The 21,262-nt window shown below is 48.0% G+C and overlaps 2 pseudogenes; both read left to right on the top strand.

Annotated features, from left to right (window-relative positions):
- The first annotated feature begins 729 nt into the window (after positions 1-729).
- On the top strand, positions 730-13,185 carry LOC119251171 (popy Class I histocompatibility antigen, A-1 alpha chain-like; annotated as a pseudogene).
- Positions 13,186-16,365: 3,180 nt separating this feature from the next.
- LOC119251170 (lathosterol oxidase-like) lies at positions 16,366-17,298 on the top strand (annotated as a pseudogene).
- Positions 17,299-21,262: the final 3,964 nt, after the last annotated feature.

The following is a 21,262-nucleotide window of genomic DNA, read 5'->3' as shown; positions in this document are numbered from 1 at the left end:
TTGACAACTTCTAGTACTACTTTTACTTTTTGGATTTGTGGTGAAAAATAAAATGAATTTTTTTAAATAATTTGATTCCAGTGTAATAAACATTGAAAAGCTTTATAACTTGTGGAACTATATATCACTTTAAAAAAAAAATCACACATTAAAACTAACTGCAGTTAGTTTTATGCAAGAGAGAACTAAGGAAATGTAACTGAATAAGAAATATTCAATGATATTGTTTCAGGTTTCACTTTGCAAATAACCTGGGAGAAAATACCACCTGTATAGATTTAATTTAGTATCAAAGTGGAATATTCACAATAATGTGAAAACACTACTCCAACATATTTGTGTGAGGCTGTAGACATTTTTTCATAGTCTTCAACCAGAACCACAGCTAAATGCAGAAGGAAGCATGAGAATCCTACTGTCTTGTAATGAGACAGACAAGAAAAACAATGAGACAGACAAGAAAGACAACTGCAAACACAAAAAACATGAAAGATCCACTCTTCCCATTGCCCTGATTATTTTCAGAAATAAGTTATTTTTCTTAAGAACACTTTCTATTAACATGCTCGGATTATTACTATTGTTCTAAATAAACAGCTGCATGATCAAACTCAGCTTTATTCCCAGTGTGGTAAATATGGGGAGCGATACCTCCTAAACAAGATTATACTTGGCGTCCTCCCTCATTTGTAAGACTGGACACGGATCCGGGAAGGAAAATGACTGAGAATGTCAGACCCAGTGCCTGGGTCACTGAAACGGGGTGAGGAAGCTTTGGGGGAGGAGAGGAGGGGCCAGAGCAAAGCCCCAGGTCCCTAGTCTGCTTCTCATAGTTCCAGGCCCCAGGGCTGTGTCTAGGGCAGGAAGGTTACTGTTGGGGATACCCCACTGCCCCCTTAGCCTCCCTTCTGTCTCCACCACCTGTGCTGGGCCCTGGACACTTGTGACTCCTCTCCAGTTCTCAGTCCCCAGTGCCTGGAGGTTCCCAGAGAACCAGTCAGCATCACTGCCTGCCCAGGTAAGTCTCCACCCACCAGCCTGGAGTCAGAGGCTCCCCAGACCCCAACAGTGCTGGTCATGGGGCCCCCAACCTCCTCCTGCTGCTTCTCTCCAGGGCTCTGGCCCAGACAGACACCTGGGCTGGTGAGTGCAGGGTGGAGGGAAAATGCTTCTGCAGAGGAAGCTGCTGCCTTAGGCCCCTCTGTCACCCCCGTGGCGCCCTCAGTCCTGGTCCCTTTCTGTCCCCCCACCCTGCCTCCTCCTTTTGTCCCCTGAATCTTGCCCCTTCTGGACCCGCTGCCCATGTTCAGTCTCTGGAGCTCCCTCCCTCCTGGACACTTTCTCCCCTGCCCCATCTCCCTGGGACTCAGGACCCGCCCCGGGAGGAGGGTCCGCCCGGCTTCACCCCTCCCCGCCCCCAGGCTCCCCCTCTCTGAGGCTTTTAGAAACCGCGGTGTCCCAGCCCGGCCTCGGGGAGCCCCGGTACATCGCGGGGGGCTACGTGGACGACCCGCAGTTCGGGGGTTCGACCGCGACTCCCCGGGCCAGAGCGCGGAGCCGCGGGCCCCTGGGCGGGCGGGGCGGGCGGGTCGGGCGAGGAGACGCGGCTCCGCAGACACTCGGCGCGGAGGCTCCAAGCGCTCCTGGAGGCCCCGCGCGGCCGCCGCAGCCAGAGCCGGGCCGGGGAGCAGCGCGGGCCGGGGCGGGTCACCGCTCCCGCCCCACCCCCCGCCCCGAGTCTCGGGGCCCCGTGACCCCCGAGGCCGTGGCCCTGCCAGGCCCCTTGACCAGGGAGGAGCCCGCGGGACTTTCCCCCTTTAGGTTTTATTTAAGTTCAGGATTATTCAGGGCGGGAGATCGGGTGCGGGCGGGAGACCACGGGGTGACTGAGGCCGGGCTCAGGGTCTCCCACGATCCAGAGGACTCTGGGCTGCGCCGCGGGCCCCGACGGCGCCTCCCCCGCGGGCACGACCAGCTCCCCACGACGGCGCCGGGGACGCGCCCTGGGCGGGGACCTGCGCGCCTGGACCCGGCGGGCCCGCGGCTCAGCTCCCCGGCGCGAGGGGGAGGGGGAAGGTCGGGCAGAGCAGGACGGGAGCAGCCTGGGGGCGGGTGCGTGGAGGGGCCCCCAGACTTCTGGGGATGGGGAAGGAGGCGCCGCAGCTCAGAGGTGAGAGGGCTGCGGGGCCTTTGATCTCCCTGAGGCGCGCACCCCGCAGGGAAATGGAATCAGGGTGATGAAGCGCCCCCTTCTGGCCAGAGTGGGAGCTGTCGGCCACGTTTTCAAGCTCTGGGATGGAGACTGGCCTGGAGGCTCCTACTTTTTCTGCAGGACAGCTAAGGAATCCAGTTTGTCCTGAGAAAAAGGGGAGACAATCCCTGAAATACCCCCTTACTGGGTCCTTTTGACCGGCAGTCATCATATGAACAATGAGTTTCTCTCGAGATCTTGTTTTTTTGGTCAGAGAACATTTTTGGAGATCTCACTCCTGCCTGTCTGTGTCATCACCCTTCACCCAAGTCAGCAACAAAATGCTCAGAGACCTGCATCCCACCCTGGGCTCTCACCTGCTATCCCGGACTCCCAGAGCAGGCTGGTTTCTGGGGTTTGTGCTTCCTCCCTCCAAGCATGTTGTCCTGTGCAGTCTGAGGATGGTAATCTGGCTGCTTCAGTGTCCATGGAGGAAACAAAAAGCATGAAATTTCCAATTCTTCCCACTCAGGCCTCCAAAGGGCACAGGTGACCCACCACCCCATCTCTGAGTATGAGGTCACCCTGAGGTGCTGGTCTCTGGGCTTCTACCCAGCGGACATCACCCTGACCTGGCAGTGAGATGGGGAGGACCTGACCCAGGACACAGAGCTGGTGGAGACCAGGCCTGGGGCCGGGTTGAGGCAGGGGGGAGTGGAAACTTTCAGGAGTGGGCGGCTGTGGAGGTGCCTTCTGGAGAGGAGCAGAGATACACATGTCATGTCCAGCATGAGGGGCTGCTGGAGCCCCGAGTCCTGAGATGGGGTGTGGAGGGGGACATGGGCACAGAGCCTGTTCTCAAAGGAACCAGGAGCCCTTCTAGAGACTTTCAAAGGGTCAGACCGAGGCCTGGAGTTCGGGGTCTCCCATTACATTCCCTTTCTTCCAGTGGCCCCTCCTCAGATCCCCACCGTGGGCATCATTGCTGGCCTGGTTCTCCTTGGAGCTGTGCTCACTGGAGCTGCGGTGGCTGCAGTTGTGATGTGGAGGAAGAATCGCTCAGGTAGGGAAGGGAATGGGGGATCTTGTCCACTGGGGCCTTTCAAGTCCCACATAGAACTTGCCCTATGTGGTTAATGGAAATACCATCCACACACCTATTGCCCAAACTGGAGCTGATTGCTAACACTTAGTCTTTGTAAAGCACTTGTGAAAGTGAATCAACTTGTTCTCATTGGTAGTTCTTGTTATAGGGACCTGAATCCCAGAAAATATCAGAGGGCAAGTTTCCTGCCTGGGACAGACTCCAGGAGGCAGTAAGCCCAGTCTCCCTTGAACTTCTTTTGTCATATTTCCCAGTCCTGACCTGGGTCTTCATTTACAGTTCTGGAAATGTCCCTGTGGTCCAGATTAGGGGATTCCTTTAAGACTTCAAGACCTGACCCCTCCATGGTCTCACATGATGTTTTATTCCCACAGGTTGGAAAGGAGGAAGCTACTCCCAGACTGGAGGTAAATGGATCAGGTTTATGATTACTCAGACCCTTGGGATAGTGTAGATGGAGCCCACAGGATAAGCTGACCCATCAGTTCCTCCTTCATTCTCATCTCCTGTGGACCCTGACCTGGTTCTGTTTTGTTATACCTCAGGCATGACAGTGCCCAGGGCCCTGTTGTGCCTCATAGCATAGGTCAGACCCTGGAGGCCTGCAGTGGGAGGGGCTGGGGCAAAGAGGATGGGGCCAGGTTATGGGGAAGCTGTGAGGAGGACATTCTGAGGATGTGGTGGACTATTGAGAGTGTCAACATGGGCCTCCCCTGGTGGTGCAGCGGTTGAGCGCTGGGCTGCGAAGCTGCCCGCAGCCTCTGCAGCACCGGTTCGATCCCCAGCCACTGGCAAGGGTCCCACATGGCATGACAGACTTCTCCTGCTGCGCCCGCTGCTCCCCTCAGCAGTGTATTTCATCACTCTGCCTGTTCTGTTCCCTGCTCTGGCTCTGGTGAATTCTCTCACCCTCCCATGCTTCTGACTGTACCCACTGCTTGTATAAATAAATCTTTAAAAAAAAAAGAGAGAGAATGTCAACACTTTTGTGCCTCACCTGAATGTGTTCCTGATAATTTTTCCTTTACAGTGTGACATAGCTACCTTGCATGGACTAAGATATGATTTCTTCTGATCCCCATTTTGTAACTTCAGTATCCCCTAGTTAATCCACAATGAGATACAACCTTACACCTGTGAAAATGGCCCATAACAAAAAGACCAGAAACAGGATGTGGAGAAAAAGGGAAAAGTTCTAAGGGGTTGGTGGGAATGCACACTGGTCCTGCTCCGATGGAAAAGGAAATGGTGGTTTCTCAAATATTAAAAATGGGGCCTCCCTGTTGACCTAGGGGTTAAGTCTCAGTGCTATCACTGCTGTGGCCTGAGTTCAGTCCCTGGCCAGGGAGATAACCGACATGCAGCTGTTACAGGGCAGCCCCAATACAAAACGGGCTGCCTGACTGTGGGTCCTCACGTGACCGCGTGCTTAAAAGGACTTATCAATGCTCTGCTGCAGGCACACACGAAAGGTTAATAAAAGGTTCATTTACAAGGGAAGGGCAAATGAGGAAATGTACAGCTCAGGGAGAAAAGAGGGAGACAAAGTTTTAAATGAGTCCTACCCGATCCGCCAATCTGGAATCCCAGCACTCTGAGAGCTGGCTGCGAGCCAGGAGCCCTGAAGCCAGGAGGCGAGCAAGAGCATGAGACCCCAAGCAACTTTCCCTTTGGTGGTGATGGGATTTGTCTTTCCCGGTGTCCTGATGGCTTTGGTCTGGAGTGGGGGTGGAGTCCACAAAGCCTGTATGGGATTAGTTCTGGACATCCTTTCCCCCTAACATAGCCACGGACATACCCCCAGGAAGAGTGGGACAGCCACAGGCTAATGCCCTACTTTTTGTGGGCATCCCCACATTGAGGAGTAACTCCCTTTGGTTTAGACTTCTCTAAGCCCCTACTTGCTATCTGCCCCTGTCATTCTCTCTTTCTGGATGGAAAGGAAGGCTGTCTCAGAATCTGGGATCTTTTTATTTTTAAGAAGATTTATTTATTGATGCATACAAGAACTGGGGTACAGGCCAGAGGTGTGGGGGGTGAGAGGATTCACCAAAGACAGAGTGGGAAACAGAACAGGCAGATTGACTGAAATACACTGCTGAGGGGAACAGCAGACTAGTCAAGAAAGGTCTGCTGCCCCATGTGGGTATCTCCCTGGCTGGCACTCAAACTTTTGCTGCAATGGCTGCGGAGAGCTTTATAAGTTGCATCTTAACCCCTTGAGCCAGCAGGGAGGCCCCAGAATCTGGGATACTTAAGTGGTGTGTTTCCAGATGGGAGGAGGATTTGAAAATTCAAAGGCTTGGGTATTCTTTCAGCCACTGAGCTGTGTATAACCTTATGACTCCTCCTCCTGCTACGGGAAATTGTCCTATAAGCCTGATGTCCTACCAGAATATTTTGGGTCCCAGGGTATAATGCTCAAGAGCAAGCATCATTATATAAATTTTCTGGGTATCCCATTCCCCCTGAGAACACCTTAATGGCAAGGTGGTGGCAAGCCAAAAATATGAAAGGGGAAGCTGTTGACTTTTTCCTTATATCTAGAAATTCTTTAGAGATAGCTTTCTTTTGCCCCACATATGGCTGATCTTACTACCATTTAACAAGAAACCCCTGTGGCATTTAAGAGGAATTACAGTACAGGACCAGAGGCCTAGCCCTGACACTTCAGGATCTAGAATAGCTGACTGGAGTTGTCTTGGCCCCTCACGAGTCTTAATTGAAGGCAGATATAACAAGAACGTTTAGAGTTGAGCCTCAGGTTGAAGGCTTGGGCCCACTTATTAACCAAGGGGAGGAAATCTGGTCCCCATAGTGAGAGGAAACTATGGAAGTACCGGTGACATAGGAAGGCACCTAAAAGATGGGAATACATTTGGGAGAGAAAGAGAGGACTCGCAGAGAGGAAGGATCTGGTCTGCCCGGTAGGGAGTTGAATGGGCCACTGGCTATTTACAGTCCCTTCACTTGCAGTTAATTATGATGAGAAAAGCAGCAGTGAAAGGTTGTGGTCCCAGTCAGGGAAAGGCAGTAGAGAAGAGGCTGTAAAAAGCAGGTCTGTTATAGGACAGGGAGAGGGGCAGCCCAAACCCCAGCAAACCTGCCTATTCTAAATGGGTTCTGCCATCCGCCGCATCAACACAAAACATAGGAGACTTTAATGGGAAGGAACTTTAATACAATTAGGAAACAATACAGGAAAGGCAAATAATCTAGTTTCTAAATCAAGCACCCAAAGTTACCCGTCCCCTCGTGGGTAAAAGTCCATCCATATGGGATTGGCCCAGAGCAAGGCCCCAAAGCCTGCCACAAGTCTAAAGCATCTTCCAGTGGGGACCCACAGAAAAGGGTCACAAACAACTGGACAAGCCCGGAAGGAAAAGAGCAAAATCAACATCAAGATAAAAGCTGCCATTGTCACCTCCCCACGGGTCTCACCCACATCTGTGTCACCCAGTCCACGACCAAAAGACAAGCGCAGTTTCTTCACGTGTCTCTAGGCTCCATGCGCCTCCTCCAGGTCTCCTTCTGGCTCCATCCTGCTTCCTTCCTCTGTCCCTTCTTCTGCAGCTTCTCCTCTTCCTGCTCAGCTCCACCCTTCCTTGGGTGGGGCAAGGAACCTGGAACCTCCCCCTTTCCTGGGGACCACCCTGTTACAGGTCCAGGTCTCTGTTTATAATCCCAAGAGGTGGAGAGCCGGGGGTGTGACATGTGAAATCTACATGGCTGACCCACATGCATAATTTTTTTAAAAAGATTTATTTATTCATGCATACAAGAACCAGGGTACAGGCCAGATGCACGGGAGGGTGAGAGGATTCACCAGAGACAGAGCAAAGAGCAGAACAGGCAGACTGAAATACACTGCTGAGGGGGGCAGCAGACAAGACAGGAGAGGCCTGCCGCAACATGTGGGTATCTCCCCAACCAGCCGGTGCCGCGGACCAGCACAGCAGTGAACGATGAGCCCGTCTCAGGGTTGAGAGACTGTGCAGGGTGGTCAGGGATTCGGCTGAAGAAATGACAAACAGACACACTTCAAGAGAGAGTGTAAATCTGAGTGCGATTTTATTTGAGTTAGTTGCCAGTATATATACAGGAGCAGTGAATGGATTTAGCTTATCGCTGAGTGGTTTACATCTGGACCTAGCCTCTTTCTTAAGTAGATAATCCATTAGTTTTGTTTTTAAGCTATATGATCGCATTTTTTTGTTTTACTAGCTACTTTTTCACTTAAACTATATTTTAATTATTACAGGGTTTAGTAAACGTTTCATTTGAGTCAGCCTTGTGTTAAGGATTTCATATGATTTTTTAATTAACAACAAATGACCTTTATAGAAGAAAGAAGTTTTAGAAAGACAATGAAGGGATAAAGTTTGTAGTTCTAGAAAGACGAGATAAGGTTTTAGCTCCTGGTGGTTGTAATCCTTTGATAGGCTTCTGTCTTATCCATGTCTTCAGGGAACTTTGTTGTACACCCCTGCCTCAGGGAGTTTTTGCTGTTTTCCCCCTGCATGCTGGTTCCTTGCCCAGTCGGACCTAGGGACCTTGGTGATAGCCATTAGCCCTAAAGGTCACTGCAGGGGGAGGTGCAGCAAGCCGGGATCGAACCCGTGCTGCAGAGGCTGTGGACAGCTTCACAGTGCGGTGCTCAACTGCCTGCGCCACCTGGAAGGCCCAAAAAATATTTGTATGAGATGAATTAGACTCTTTTTATTTGTGGTCAATACCAACCTTACCTGAAGAGATGAATGACAAAAACTAAAATTATTTAAATTTGGTTAATTAGCAGACACTTTCCTCAAAATGAATGTCTGTTTCTTTAAAAAAATCAACAATTGACAAATGACAGTAATTGTACCTGAGAAAATAAAAGCTCTGAGAGAAAACCAGAATTATGAAAAATCCAGTGCCATTACTACTCGGCAATTTACAGTACTAATTTTTCCTTGGGTTTCATGATTAAAAAATAAAATATGCTTTTGATAATTCGATTCCAGTGTAATTAACACTAAAGATCTATGTAAATTAATGAAACAATGTATCACCTTAAAAATCATACATTAAAAAAAAATCATACATTAGCACAAGTTCCAAACAAATATGTAACAGAATAGGAAATATTCCATGATATTATTTCAGGTTTCACTTTGCAAATAACCTTTGAGAAACTACCACCTGTATAGCTTTTTTTTTTTAAAAAACAAAAATGATTTATTTATTTATTCATGCATACAAGAACTGGGGAAACAGACCAGAGGTGTGGGGGTTAAGAAGATTCACCAGAGACAGAGTGGGGAGCAGAATAGACAGATGTACTGAAATACACTGCTGAGGGGAGCCAAGGGCGAGTCAGGAGAGGTCTGTTGCACCATGTGGGTATCAAAATGGCTGCAGATAGCTTCATAGTTTGTGTCTCAACCCCTTGTGCCACCAGGGAGGCCCCACTTGTATAGTTTTAATTCAGTATCAATATTCACAATTATCTGAAAATACTACTAGTTTCTTCATTCCTCCAGGCTGCTGCTTCTCCCAGCCCAAATCCACTCCTCCCTAAGGTGGGGAAGGGAATTTGGAGCCTCCCCTGTCTGTGGATGTCACACTGTCACAGCATCATGTCTCCCTCTCACAGGCTCTGTGGGGTGGGGCAGCCTTGATGACCCCACACTCACCCCCTTTCTCTCTCCCGATTTCTTGGGGGCTTCCAGGGAAGACAATCAGCATCATCGCTGCTCCAGTTCCAAAGTCTCCAAGGACCCTCCTGGACTCCTCCCCAGGCCCCTGGATGGGGTGTGATGCCCCTCACCCTCCTGCTGCTGCTCTGGGGGCCCCTGGCCTTGATGGAGACCCGGGCAGGTGAGTGCGTGTCCAGCTGGACACTGTTGCTCCAGGAGGGAGGAGCCAGGAGCCCACTGCGGGTGCAGGACCCCAGGAAAGGCTCATCTCCCCCAACCTCTTGTACCCCCTACAGGCCCGTTGTGTTCTGGCCCCTTCTGTCCCTCCCGCCAACCCTGAGTGCTCTGGTCCCCTGAGTCTGGGCCCTTCTTGGCCCACCGCCCCTTTTCACTCTCACGGCCCCGCCCCTTCCTCCCCTCCAGGCCCATCTCCCTGGGCCCTGGGCCACACTGAGAGGAGGGTCAGCCCGGGTCTCCCCCTCCCGCCCCCAGGCTCCCACTCCCTGAGGTGTTTCCACACTGCGGTGTCCCGGCCTCGGGGAGCCCCGCTACATCCCCGTGGGCTACTCCGGGCCAGAGTGTGGAGCCGTGGCGCCCTGGGCGGGGCAGGTGGGGCAGGTGGGGCAGGAGGACCTGGATGAGGAGACTCAGATCCAAAGGGACAACGCGCAGTGGTTCAAAGCGCTCCTGAGGGACCTGCGCGGCCGCTACAACCAGAGCGAGGACGGTGAGCTTCGCGGAGCGGGGCCAGGGTCAGGTCACCCCCATTCCCATCATGAGGCCGGGGTGCCCCGAGTCTCAGGGTCCACTGGCCCCTCAAGGCTGGTGGATCTGCCAGGACCCTCCCCTGGGAAGGGACTTTCCTGCTAGCCCTTTCATTTTCAGTTTAGGTTTATTCAGGGTGAGAGAGCGGGATGACCGCTGGGTGACCTCGGGGCTGACCACAGGGGTGTGTTTCACCCTCCAGAGGATGTGTGGCTGTGAAGTGGGGCCAGACCTGAGCCTCCTCGGCGGGTGTGACCAGTTCGCCTACGACGGCGCGGATTTCATCTCCCTGAGCGAGGACCTGCGCTCCTGGACCCCCGCGGACTCGGGGGCTCAGATCACCCAGCGCGCGTGGGAGGCGGCGGGCAGGGCCGAACGTGTCAGGCACAGTGTGCAGAGCAGGTGCTTCCCGCGGCTCCGCAGACTCCTGGAGACGCGGAAGGAGGTGCTGCACCGCACAGGTAAGAGGGGCCACGAGGCCTCGGACCTCCCCTCTCCTGGCCCCCACAGGGAAATGGAATAATGGGCAGAACAGCAGCTGCTTTCTGGGCAGAGAGGGAGAGTCCCCCTGGGTTTCATGTTCTGTGCTAGAGAGAGACTCGCCCAGAAGACACCACTTTTCTGGACAGTCAAGGAATCCAGTCTCTCCTGAGGGAGGGGAGGCCATCCTGAAATCATCCTTCACTGGATCCTTTTGACCCTGCAGCCATCCTGGGAACCATGAGCTTCTCTTTCAAGGCCTTGTTTTTGGTCTGAGAACATTTCTGGATCTGACTCCTGCCTTTTTGTGTCACTCACCCTCCAACCAGATCAGGAGCAAAAGTCTGTGTTCTCCTTAGAGACCTGCATCCTCCTACCCTGGGCTCTCACCTGATTATCCCAGATTCTCTAGACCAGGCTGGTTTCTGGGCTTTGTGCTTCCTCCCTCCAAACCAATTGTCATGTTCATTCTGGGGCTGGTCATTGAAGCTGCTTCAGTGTCCAGGAAGGAAAAACCCAAAATGTGAATTTTTTGGCCCTTCTCCTCAGATCCCCCAGAGACACACATGACCCACCAGACATCTGCCGGTGAGGTCACCCTGAGGTGCTGGGCCCTGGGCTTCTACCCTGTGGACATCACCCTGACCTGGCAGTGAGATGGGGAGAACCTGACCCAGGACACGGAGCTGGTGGAAGCCAGACCTGGGGGATGGAGCCTTCCAGAAGTGGGTGGCTGTGGAGGTATCTTCTGGAGAGGAGCAGAGATACACATGTCATATGCAGCATGAGGGGCTGCTGGAGCCCCGAGTCCTGAGATGGGGTGGGGAGGGGGAACCGGGCACAAAGGCTCTACCAGGGGAACCAGGAGCTCTTTTGAGACCTTCAGAGGCTCAGGATTGGTCTGGGACTCAGAGTTTCCCCTTCCCTTCCCTTCCAATATCCCCTTCTCAGCCCTCCAGCCCCACCGCGGGCATCATTGCTGGCCTGGTTCTCCTTGGAGCTGTGCTCCCTTGAGCTGCGGTGGCTGCAACTGCGATGTGGAGGAAGAAGCACTCAGGTAGGGAAGGGAATGAGGGATCTTGTCCAGGAGGCTTTCATGTCCCAGGGAGCACTTGCCCTGTTTGGTTAGCAGGAAGTGTAATCCACGCACATGTGTTGTCCTGTCTGGAGCTGATTGCTAACACTCTTTGTAAAGCACTTGTGAAAATGAATCACCAATTGTTCACCTTATAAATGTGGTGATGGGGCTCTGTTTCCCAGCAAATGTCATAGGGGATGGACCCTGCTTTAGAAAAACTCCAAGTCCCTTTCATACCCATTCTTCATATATCTCAGTGCTGACCTGAGTCTTTAGTCAGAGTTCTAGAAACTTCCTTGTGACCTAGACTTGGGGATTCCTTTAGGACTCCATGGGCTGACTCCTCCCTTGTCTCACATGATGTTTCTTTCCACAGGGGGACAAGGAGAAGCTACACTCAGGATGCAGGTAAGTGTGGATCGGGGTTGGATCCCTGTGACCCTGAGGGCAGCATAGCGGAAACTCTAGGGAGAGTCACCCTCATCAGTTCCTAGAATGGTCTCATCTCTGGGCTCTGACCAGGTCCTCTTTTGTGCTTCCTCAAACAGCAGCAATACCCAGGACTCTGGGATGTCTCTCATCCCCTAGGTCACACCAGAGGATGGGGGCAGGTTATGGGGAGCTGTGAATGTGTTAGGGGGAAAAGGATGTCCCAAAGCAAATTCCATACAGGCTTTGTGGACTCCACCCCCACCCCAGGTCAAAGCCAAAGACACTGGGAACTCCAAATCCCATCACCACCAAAGGGAAGGTGGCTGGGACCGGAGGGTGGGGTTAAGCAGCCAGGTGGATACAAAAGGCAGACACGTGGGCTTTGGGGACCCCCCATTTTTTGGCTCTCGGCCAGCTCGCAGCGTCCCGTCAGCTCTGAGAGTGACTTTGGGTTTCCAGGTCGTCGGATCGGGTAGGACGCATTAAAGACTTTATTTCCCTATTTTCTCCCTGAGTTGTACATTTTCCTTATTTTCTTTTTCTCTTGTAAATAAACCTTTTATTAACCTTTTTGTGTGTGTCTGTAGTAGAGTATTCATAAGTCCCTTTAAAGCGCGCGGGTGAGGACCCACAGCCAGGAACCCGTTTAATATCGGGGTTGCTCTATAACAAATGGGACATTCTGAGGATGCAGTGGACTATTGAGAATGTTATCACTTAAGGTGATTCACCTGAATCTTCAATATTATTTTCCTTCATAGAATGCGAGCTCTGCCTTGTGTGGACTGAATGTGATAGGATTTCTCTCACCTCCATTTTGTAACTTCAGGATCCTCTAGTTTATTTATTTTTATTTGTTTTCTAGCTGTCAGTGATTGATATAATTTTTTTATTAAATCTATTTGTTTTCTTACATCATTGTTATTTTTTGTATAATATTTGATTTCCTTCCCAGGTGTAGTCCTTTTGTAACAGAGTGGTCCCCAGGAAAAGGAAAAGTTCCAGATTCCCTGCACCAGCAATGGAAGGTGGAGCTAAAGAGAAGAGAAAAAAGCTGGAGAGGAGACCTAGAAGGAAGGAAGCAGGACAGAGAGCTAGAAGGGGACCTGGAGGAGGCACATGGAGCCCAGAGACATGTGAAGAAACTGCGCTTGCCTTTTGGTCGTGGACTGGGTGACACAGATGTGGGTGAGAGACCCGTGGGGGGGTGACAATGGCATCTTTTACATTGATTTTGATTTTGCTGTTTTCCTTCCAGACTTGTCCAATTGTTTCTGATCCTTTTCTTTGGGTCCCCTCTGGAAGATGCTTTAGACTTGAGGCAGCTTTTGGGCCTTGTTTTGTTCTGGGCCAATCCTGCTTGGGTGGAATTTTAGCCACAAGGGAACAGGTAACTTTGGGTGCTTGATTTAGAAACTATATTCTTTGTCTTTTCTGTATTGTTTTAATTGTATTAAAGCTCCTTTCCATTAAAGTTATATGTCTTGAGTTGATGCAGCAACCTATTTAGAGGATGGCAGAATCTATTTGGAGCAGGCAGGTTTGGGGGTTCTAAGTGCCCTCTCATTACCCTGTAATACTTACAGTTCTCTCACCACCATAGCATCCATGATCTACCACTACAGTCCTTTGTGCTCTTCCCTTCCCTGTTTGGAACCATCTCTCTCCCTTTCCCCTGCTGTATGCCTCAGATCTATGATCAGGTTGCAAGTTTTGTATTTACTCTGACCTTCTGTTAAGTTTCCGTATGCCCACATATAAGGGAAACCATCTGATATTTATTTTTTTTTCCTTCTGACTTATCAAGCTTAGTATAACCCCTTCCTATCCATTCATATTTCCAAAATGGCATGTGTTCATGTTTTTGATCACTGAGTGGTATTCCACTATATATATGTATCATATCTTATTAATCTGTTTATGATCCCCTGATTTAAAACACAATGAAAAACCACTTCATGTCTGTGAGAATGGCCTGTTGATACAAGGACATGGAGAATAAGGAACAGCCCTACAATGTATTTGGGAATGTAAACTGGTTCAGTTTTGATGGAAACAGTATCAAGTTTTCTGCAAATAGCCAAAGCTCTCCTGACTAAAAAGAAGGAGAAAGGAGGCATCACACTCCCAGACTTAAAACTATACTACAAAACCATAATAATAAAAAACCATATTGTACTGGAATAAAAACAGATACATAGACCAATGTCATTGAATAGAAAACCCAGAAAAAAACCCACATATTTATGGACAACTAATCTTTGACAAAGGAGCAAAATATAGCCAATGGAATAAGAACAGTTTTTTCAATAAATGTTGCTGGGAAAACTTGACTGCTATATGCAAAAAATGAAGCTAGAATACTACCTCACACCATGCACAAAAACCAACTCAAAATGGATAAAAGAATTCAACATAAGACCTAAAACCATAAAAGAAAATATAGACAAAACACCACAGGACATTCTTCTCAGTAACATCTTTAAAGATACATCCTCCAAAGCAAAGAAAGCAAAGGAAAAGATAAACAGCTGGGATTACATCAAAGGAGAAAGATTTGTACAGCAAAAGAGACATTAACCAAAACAAACAGACACCCTTCTGATAGGGAGAAAATTTTTGCATACAATGCAACTGATAAGGGACTGATAACAAAGATCTACAAAGAGCTCAAAGGACTCAACAAAAATAAGCAATCCAGTCAAAAAATAGGCAGAAAACCTAAAAAGACTTCTCCGAAGAGGAAGTGCAAAAGGTATATGAAAAACGTTCTACATTACTTAATTCAGGGAAATGCAAATCAAAACTACATTGAGATACCACCCTACACCAGTGAGAATGGCACATATTAAAAACAGGCAACAACAAATGTTAGCAAGAATGTGAAGAAAAAGGAACTCTCCTATACTGCTGGTGGGAATGCAAACTGGTCCAACCATTATGGAAAACTGTGGCGTTTCCTCAAACTACTAAAAATGGAGACATCACATGGCCCAGCAATTCCACTCCCAATCTACCCAAAGGACACAAAAGTATTAATTAAAATGCATACCTGCCACCCTATGTTTATTGCAGCACTATTTATGATAGGTAGGATGTGGAAACAACCAAAATGCTCAAAAATAGATGACTGGATTAGGAGGATGTGGTACATACACAGTGGAATACTATTCAACAATTAAAGAAGATAAGCTCATGCCATTCTCAACATGGATGGAGCTAAAAGGGATTATGTTCAGTGAAATAAGTCAGAGAGAGGAAGAAAAATATCGGATGGTTTCACTTTTAGGAGGAATATAAGGGAATCAAATAAGGCACTGGGAAAAAAATAACAGCATTAATAAATAAAAAGCCAAAATTAGAAGGCAACTATAAATCAGAGATATTTTGCAAGGGAGGGGGAGGTAGAAGAAGCAAAACGGGTGAGAAGGGCACAAGGGATATGGTGATGGGTCACTGGTGAATTGATGCTGGGAATTTCATGAGGAATACACCTTAAAGGAGAAAGCACACAAGCACACAATGTATAAAAATGAGCAATGATATTTTATGTGTATGTATATATATATATATATATATATATATATATTATGTGTGTATATATATTTTTTCTAAGAAACCTCAAATCTGTTTTATATATATATATCATATATAGCTTATCTTATATATCTTATATATATCTGTTATATATATATAACAGATTTGAGGTTTCTTAGAAAATTAAAAACGGGGCCTCCCTGGTGGTGCAGCGGTTGAGCACTGGGTTGCAAAGCTATCCGCAGCCTCTGCAGCACCGGTGCTATCCCCAGCTGCTCCCCGGCCACTGGAGGAGGGTCCCACATGGCGCGCAGACCTCTCCTGCTGCCCACTGCTCCCCTCAGCAGTGTACTTCTTCATTCTGCCTGTTCTGTTCTCCGCTCTGGCTCTGGTGAATTCTCTCACCCTCCCACGCCTCTGACTGTACCCAGTGCTTGTATAAATAAATAAATAAATCTTTTTAAAAATTAATTAATTAATTTCACCAGTTATATATATATATATATATATATATATATATATATAAAGACAATGAAAAATGGATCTGCCATAGGGCCCAGCAGTCCCACTCCTCGGTATGTACCCACTGAACACAAATACACTAATATGAAGGGCACCTTGCACATCCATGATCACTGCAGCACTAGTTACAATATCCAAACTATGGGAATAACCAAAATGCCTGAAAATAGATGGGAAATCAAGAAGAAGTGGTATAGATAATAGAATACTACTTATCAGAAAAACATAAATACTAGCCATCTGGGCAACGTGGATAGATCATGATAATTGAAATAAATCCAAAGGAGAAAGACAAATATGTCACTCATATATGGTATAAGAAGTCTAACAAAGGGCTATATTAAGGAAAACTTAAAAACTAACCCTTGAAATTGTGCCTATTGCTGACCAGGGCTGTAGACCAGCCCAGGCCTCCTGGCTCAGCAGTGCTGGATGGTGGACTGACCCTCTCTAGTTTGGCATTAGACTCATTTGATGATAAAGCCTGACTCCCACTGACTGAGTCCCCTGTTGTGTCTTGTTGCACCTGCACCACCACTGGGTCCTCCATCCTCCCCTTTATGCTAGAGCTAAGATGGATCTTGTACTCAATGCTGCAGATAATTATTTTTTTATACCATTTCTATCTCCAACCATAAGGCCAGAGTATGACATCTTCCAATAAACTCTAATTCTCCTGTATTTCCTCTTTGCGACAATGAGCTATTACTTTGTCTATAGTAATTCCCTAATGAACCACCCCCAATATTTAAATAATCAAGTCTACTGAGAATCATGTTTACTGTTAGGTCATTACCATGGATTAAGTATTCCCACCATTTCACTGCTTCTGTGAGCTGAGAGGATACAGCAAATTACATGACACCATAGAAGAGTTTTTAAACAGCTGGATTCAACTCATTGTTCCCCTATGGTCCTTCCTGTTTTTCACCAACATGCTAATCTACTGGATTCACAGAGGCCTTCACCATAGACTTATAGATAAGTGAATCCATGAACCTCCTCTCTGGATGATCCCTTCTTCATCTGCAAGTCATGGCTTTCATTCACCCTGTGGATGGCTTTTTTCAGAGTCTACCTTATCATCTCCATCCTTTAATCTTTCCATTACACCAGCTGGTTTATTTAGGTTGTACATCTTGGTCAATGTCTGCACAATTTTCATTCGTAACAGTGATTTCATCTCCTCAAATCTTAAGGACATTTATTAATGGTTCATCTCATAATACAGACCATTACCTCTTCTCTAACTACAACAGTGGAGAATATTATACATTGTGGGGTGGAATTGGAGGCTCCTTCCTTCTTTGAAGGGAAGAGGTCACAGTTATGTGAAGAAGGTGACAGAAAAAAGCACAGCAGCCAGCAGGAAATTGTTGTGAAAAATGAGAAATTATTCAGTGGAGAGTTTACAAAGTCTGAGCACATTATTGCCCAGTTATTCAATATTTTTAATGAGGGAAAAAATCTACATCCAGCCAGGGTACATAGCAATGGTAGCATTTGAAAGTCAGCATTGAGGCCTCTGCTGAGGGATGGTCATGCTGAGAGACCAAGAGAAACCAACCTCAGGTGTAAACACCAGCGGCTGAACTAAAAGGTTACTGTCTCTTTCTAACTAGTGAATCTGTAACTTATATAGTCTCATCAATAATTTTTAAAAAGGTGGAGAGAAAATAAATGAGTGAGGGGACCAGGTGATATCCTTTTGCTTTACTCCACCACAATCATTAAGAAAAACTCATTTTGCTGAATAGCACCAAGGCTCAGCGCCATGACAAGGAACAGTGCGGCAGGCTGCGCCTCCCATGCTGTCTCTTGACATGGTGCGGACATTGGGGGAGACTCCGGAGAAGAGGGGAGTTCCTGTGCTCCCCCGAAGAGGGAAAGTTGTACTTCCCAGAAGAGGAGAGTTCTTGCACTTCCCAAAGAAGATCTAAACTAGGGAGTCTCCATGGCAATGCCTGCTAATGCTCTCCTCTTTGTTCTTGGTTAATGCTGAAGTAAGTTAGTTATTAACTGGCATGTGAAAACTAATTCGGACCCAGGCGGCAATTGAACTATCACAAAAGAAGTAAAAATTGCTCTTAAAGATATAGTTAGGAAATAAATGTTTTGGCCCTGAGAACTATGAAGAACAAGCTGCCCTGAACCAGCTGTGCTTGGAAACCATAGCCTAACCTGGGGGGTACCTGTTTGCAGCAACAATACAACTCCTGGTGTATGCGAAAGGCCAACAGTTCGCAGGGTGTGTGGAGATTAGGAATTTCTAGTTAAGAGTTAGACTTCAGTAGAACTTACATAGATTTGATGAGTTGTTTTAGATCGCTTTGAAGTAATTGATAATAGCTAGATTAATTGAGTACTAGAGAATGGGTTGATTTTAGTAATATAGCATAACAATGGGCTTTCATGTCCACTCTGAAATTAGGAAGGCTTGACAGGATGATTGATTGTTACTGAACATTGTACTGTCTTAGGCAATTGATTATGTTAGAAAAAGAGTTGTACCAAGGAGAGTAATTGTCCCTGCTGATTTTCTTAATCAGATTAAAGAAGTGTCCTTTCGTAGTATGAGATCAAGAGGGTCTCTGTATGTTCATGAAAAAATATGTAATGATTGTCTCTGTTCTGCTTTGATGCTTATGCTGATGTCATCTCACCGCTTCGCCTTAAGGTATAAATAAAGACCCACTGAGACATCAGATACCCGCTGAGAGATACCCGCTGAGTATCTCCTCAGGAGGAGATACTTGCACCAGAGAGAGTGTCAGTGTCTTCCTCACTTCTACCTCACTCCACTTCCCCTCAGTCCTCCAAGAGAAAACTTGGCCAATGCCGTCCTCTCCTCTCTGAGACCCCTGACACAACTTCTAGCTGGAGCTGGTCTCCAGCAGAACAGGAATACAGTGACAGGTGGTGCCTGGTGTCAGGAGTAAGCTCCGTCTTCCCTGCTGGTCTGGCAATGACCACTTGTAGTACTTTGTTCACAGGGGAGCCCCAATGTGACCACAGGTCTGATACAATCTAGTGTGACTATGTGGATGAAATTTTCATATTTCATATGTCCCCCTATTCTCTGGGGACATTGTCAAATGTTACATTTTACTGACAAATAAACTGGAATTTAAAATAATATTGATACTACCATGATTTATTAGATGTGGGATTATTTAGTTTAACATTTTGAACTGAATGTTTTAAAAACCATTACATAAAAAGTATAAAATCATGTGAATGTAAATACATGTAGAAAGGGAAATGTGATGCCCAAGCAATATATTTCACTATTGTTTTTTATTTTATTTTATTTTAAAGATTTATTTATTTATTTATTTATACAAGCACTGAGTACAGTCAGAAGCGCAGGAGGGTGAGAGAATTCACCAGAGCCAGAGTGAGGAACAGAACAGGCAGACTGACGAAGTACACTGCTAAGGGCAGCAACGGGTACGGCAGGAGAGGTCTGCGTGCCATATGGGACCCTTGCCGGCGGCCGGGGATCGAACCGGCACTGCAGAAGCTGCTGGGCAGATTCGCAGTCCAGTGCTCAACTGCTGAGCCACCGGGGAGGCCCACTATTGTTTTTTCAATGAACTGTGGCACTTTAGTTTTGACATGTTTCGACATTATAAATCTGTAACTTTCAATGAAGGGGAACAATGGCCAAGTATTTAGCCTGTCACTGAAGATTAGCTTTGACATTGTAGCTGTAGTGGCAGGATGGCGCAGGGCAGGATCTCTAGGATTCAAGCAGACGGGGTGAAGGAGGAGTCCTGGAGCTCTGGGTGGCTTTTTCAGGATTTTATTAAGTTTTTCCAGGTACATGGCAGGCAGGGGTGCTGGGGTGGCAGGAGGCTAGCAGGCCTCCTAGCCCCCTGCGAGTCTTCTCTCCTCCCTGGGCTTTCCCCACAATCTCTTGTGGCCTTTGCTTCTCTGCTCCTTTTGCTCTTTCACTCTGGCAGGTCCATTCTCTTTTTCTCTGCTCTTCTGCAGGTGTCCCTACGGCCCTGCCCTTATAAACCCAGTTTCTCAGCCCAGGTGCCTGCCAACGCATGCCCGCACCCACTCCAGGTGCCCGCCATTAGGATGCATTCAAGACCGCAGGGATCCATCATCAATTCTAAGGCGGGAGGGCAGAAGAGCCTGATACTTTTACTTACCCTACAGTAGTCTTCACCACACTTATTCCCTACCTCCTCTGCCAAAAATATTTAATAAATACATTCATATGTTTTAACATAAATATATTGGAAAAACATGGTTTGCAAACTATTAGCTATTTATGTTAAACCAATAAAAGTTGATTATGATTATTAAAAACATACACACACACAAACTAACCCTTGGAGTCTGCATGTAGAGCAGGGGCTGGCAGAGGGGCAGTGGGAAGGGAGACCACAAAGCCGGGAGGGAGCACAGTGGATTATGCTGGAGGACTGCGGTGCTCAGGTGTGGGTGTGCTACAGTGACAACACCTGAGGGGGGACCCTGCCCTTCTAAAGTGTAAGCAGTGATGTAACCAATGCTCCTCAATAAAGATCCTCTGATTTCCCTTGCTGCAAAGGGCGTCCTCTTGTGTCTGTTCATTAGCATAACGTGAGGAGGTGGGGAGACTGGCCCAGCCCTGCCCACCAGGCCCCTCCCCACACTGACCTGTGTCTCCCTGATGACTTTCCTGCTCCAGCAGAGGCGGGCGGGGCTGACTCCACCCCTGCCTGCACTTTGTGTTTTCCTGAGGAAATAATGTCTACTTTATTTCCTGAGGAATAATGTCTACTTGCCCATTGAAAATAATCAGATATGAAATTACTTTTTTTTACCTTGTCATATGGGATTGATGGGTTAATTAGAAAGATGCCTAAAATTTGAGAATAAATAAGTAGGAGCCCAGAGGACCAGCCAGAACTGTAGATTTGCTGTGCTGAGTCTGTGCAGGTGGGGGTGGGAGAGGCTGTGAGGAGCCGAGGGGGACGGGGCCCGTGTCCAGTGGGTGCTCAGTGCGTCATGGGCTTTGACAAGGTCACTCCTCAGGGGTCATCTCTCTGCTCCTTTGTCCTTGTCCTTCGGGAGCACCTGTCCCAGCAGGGCCTGTGATCACAGGGACTCAGACCCACCTGGGCCTGTCCTGTCTGCAAGATGTCAGTGGAGGCTGCTTGTGGCTGAGCCAGTCTAGGGCGGGGCCCTCAGGCTTGAGTCTGTTTATATTTTGCTTCCTTGGGTTTTTGGAGCACACATGTCCTTTTTCATGTCCAGGGATCAGGCTTAGGCACCCGCCATTGTCCCCACAAGGCCCAGGGCGGCCCCTGCTTACAGGAGTCTGCTGTTAGAGGTGAATTTTCAGACGCATCTTGGTGTGAGTAAGAATTGTGGGGAAGGTGACCCAGAGAAGGTGTGTGGGGACAATGAAGAGGCTATTCTCCTAGCATGGACAGGTGGGCCTCACGAGGACGGCACCTCTGAGAGAAGAC

This window comes from Talpa occidentalis, unplaced genomic scaffold (assembly GCF_014898055.3).
Source record: "Talpa occidentalis isolate TD23 unplaced genomic scaffold, MPIMG_talOcc4v2.1 talOcc4.2, whole genome shotgun sequence".
Classification (NCBI taxonomy): Eukaryota; Metazoa; Chordata; class Mammalia; order Eulipotyphla; family Talpidae; genus Talpa; species Talpa occidentalis.
This window is presented reverse-complemented; position numbering and strand designations above follow the sequence as displayed.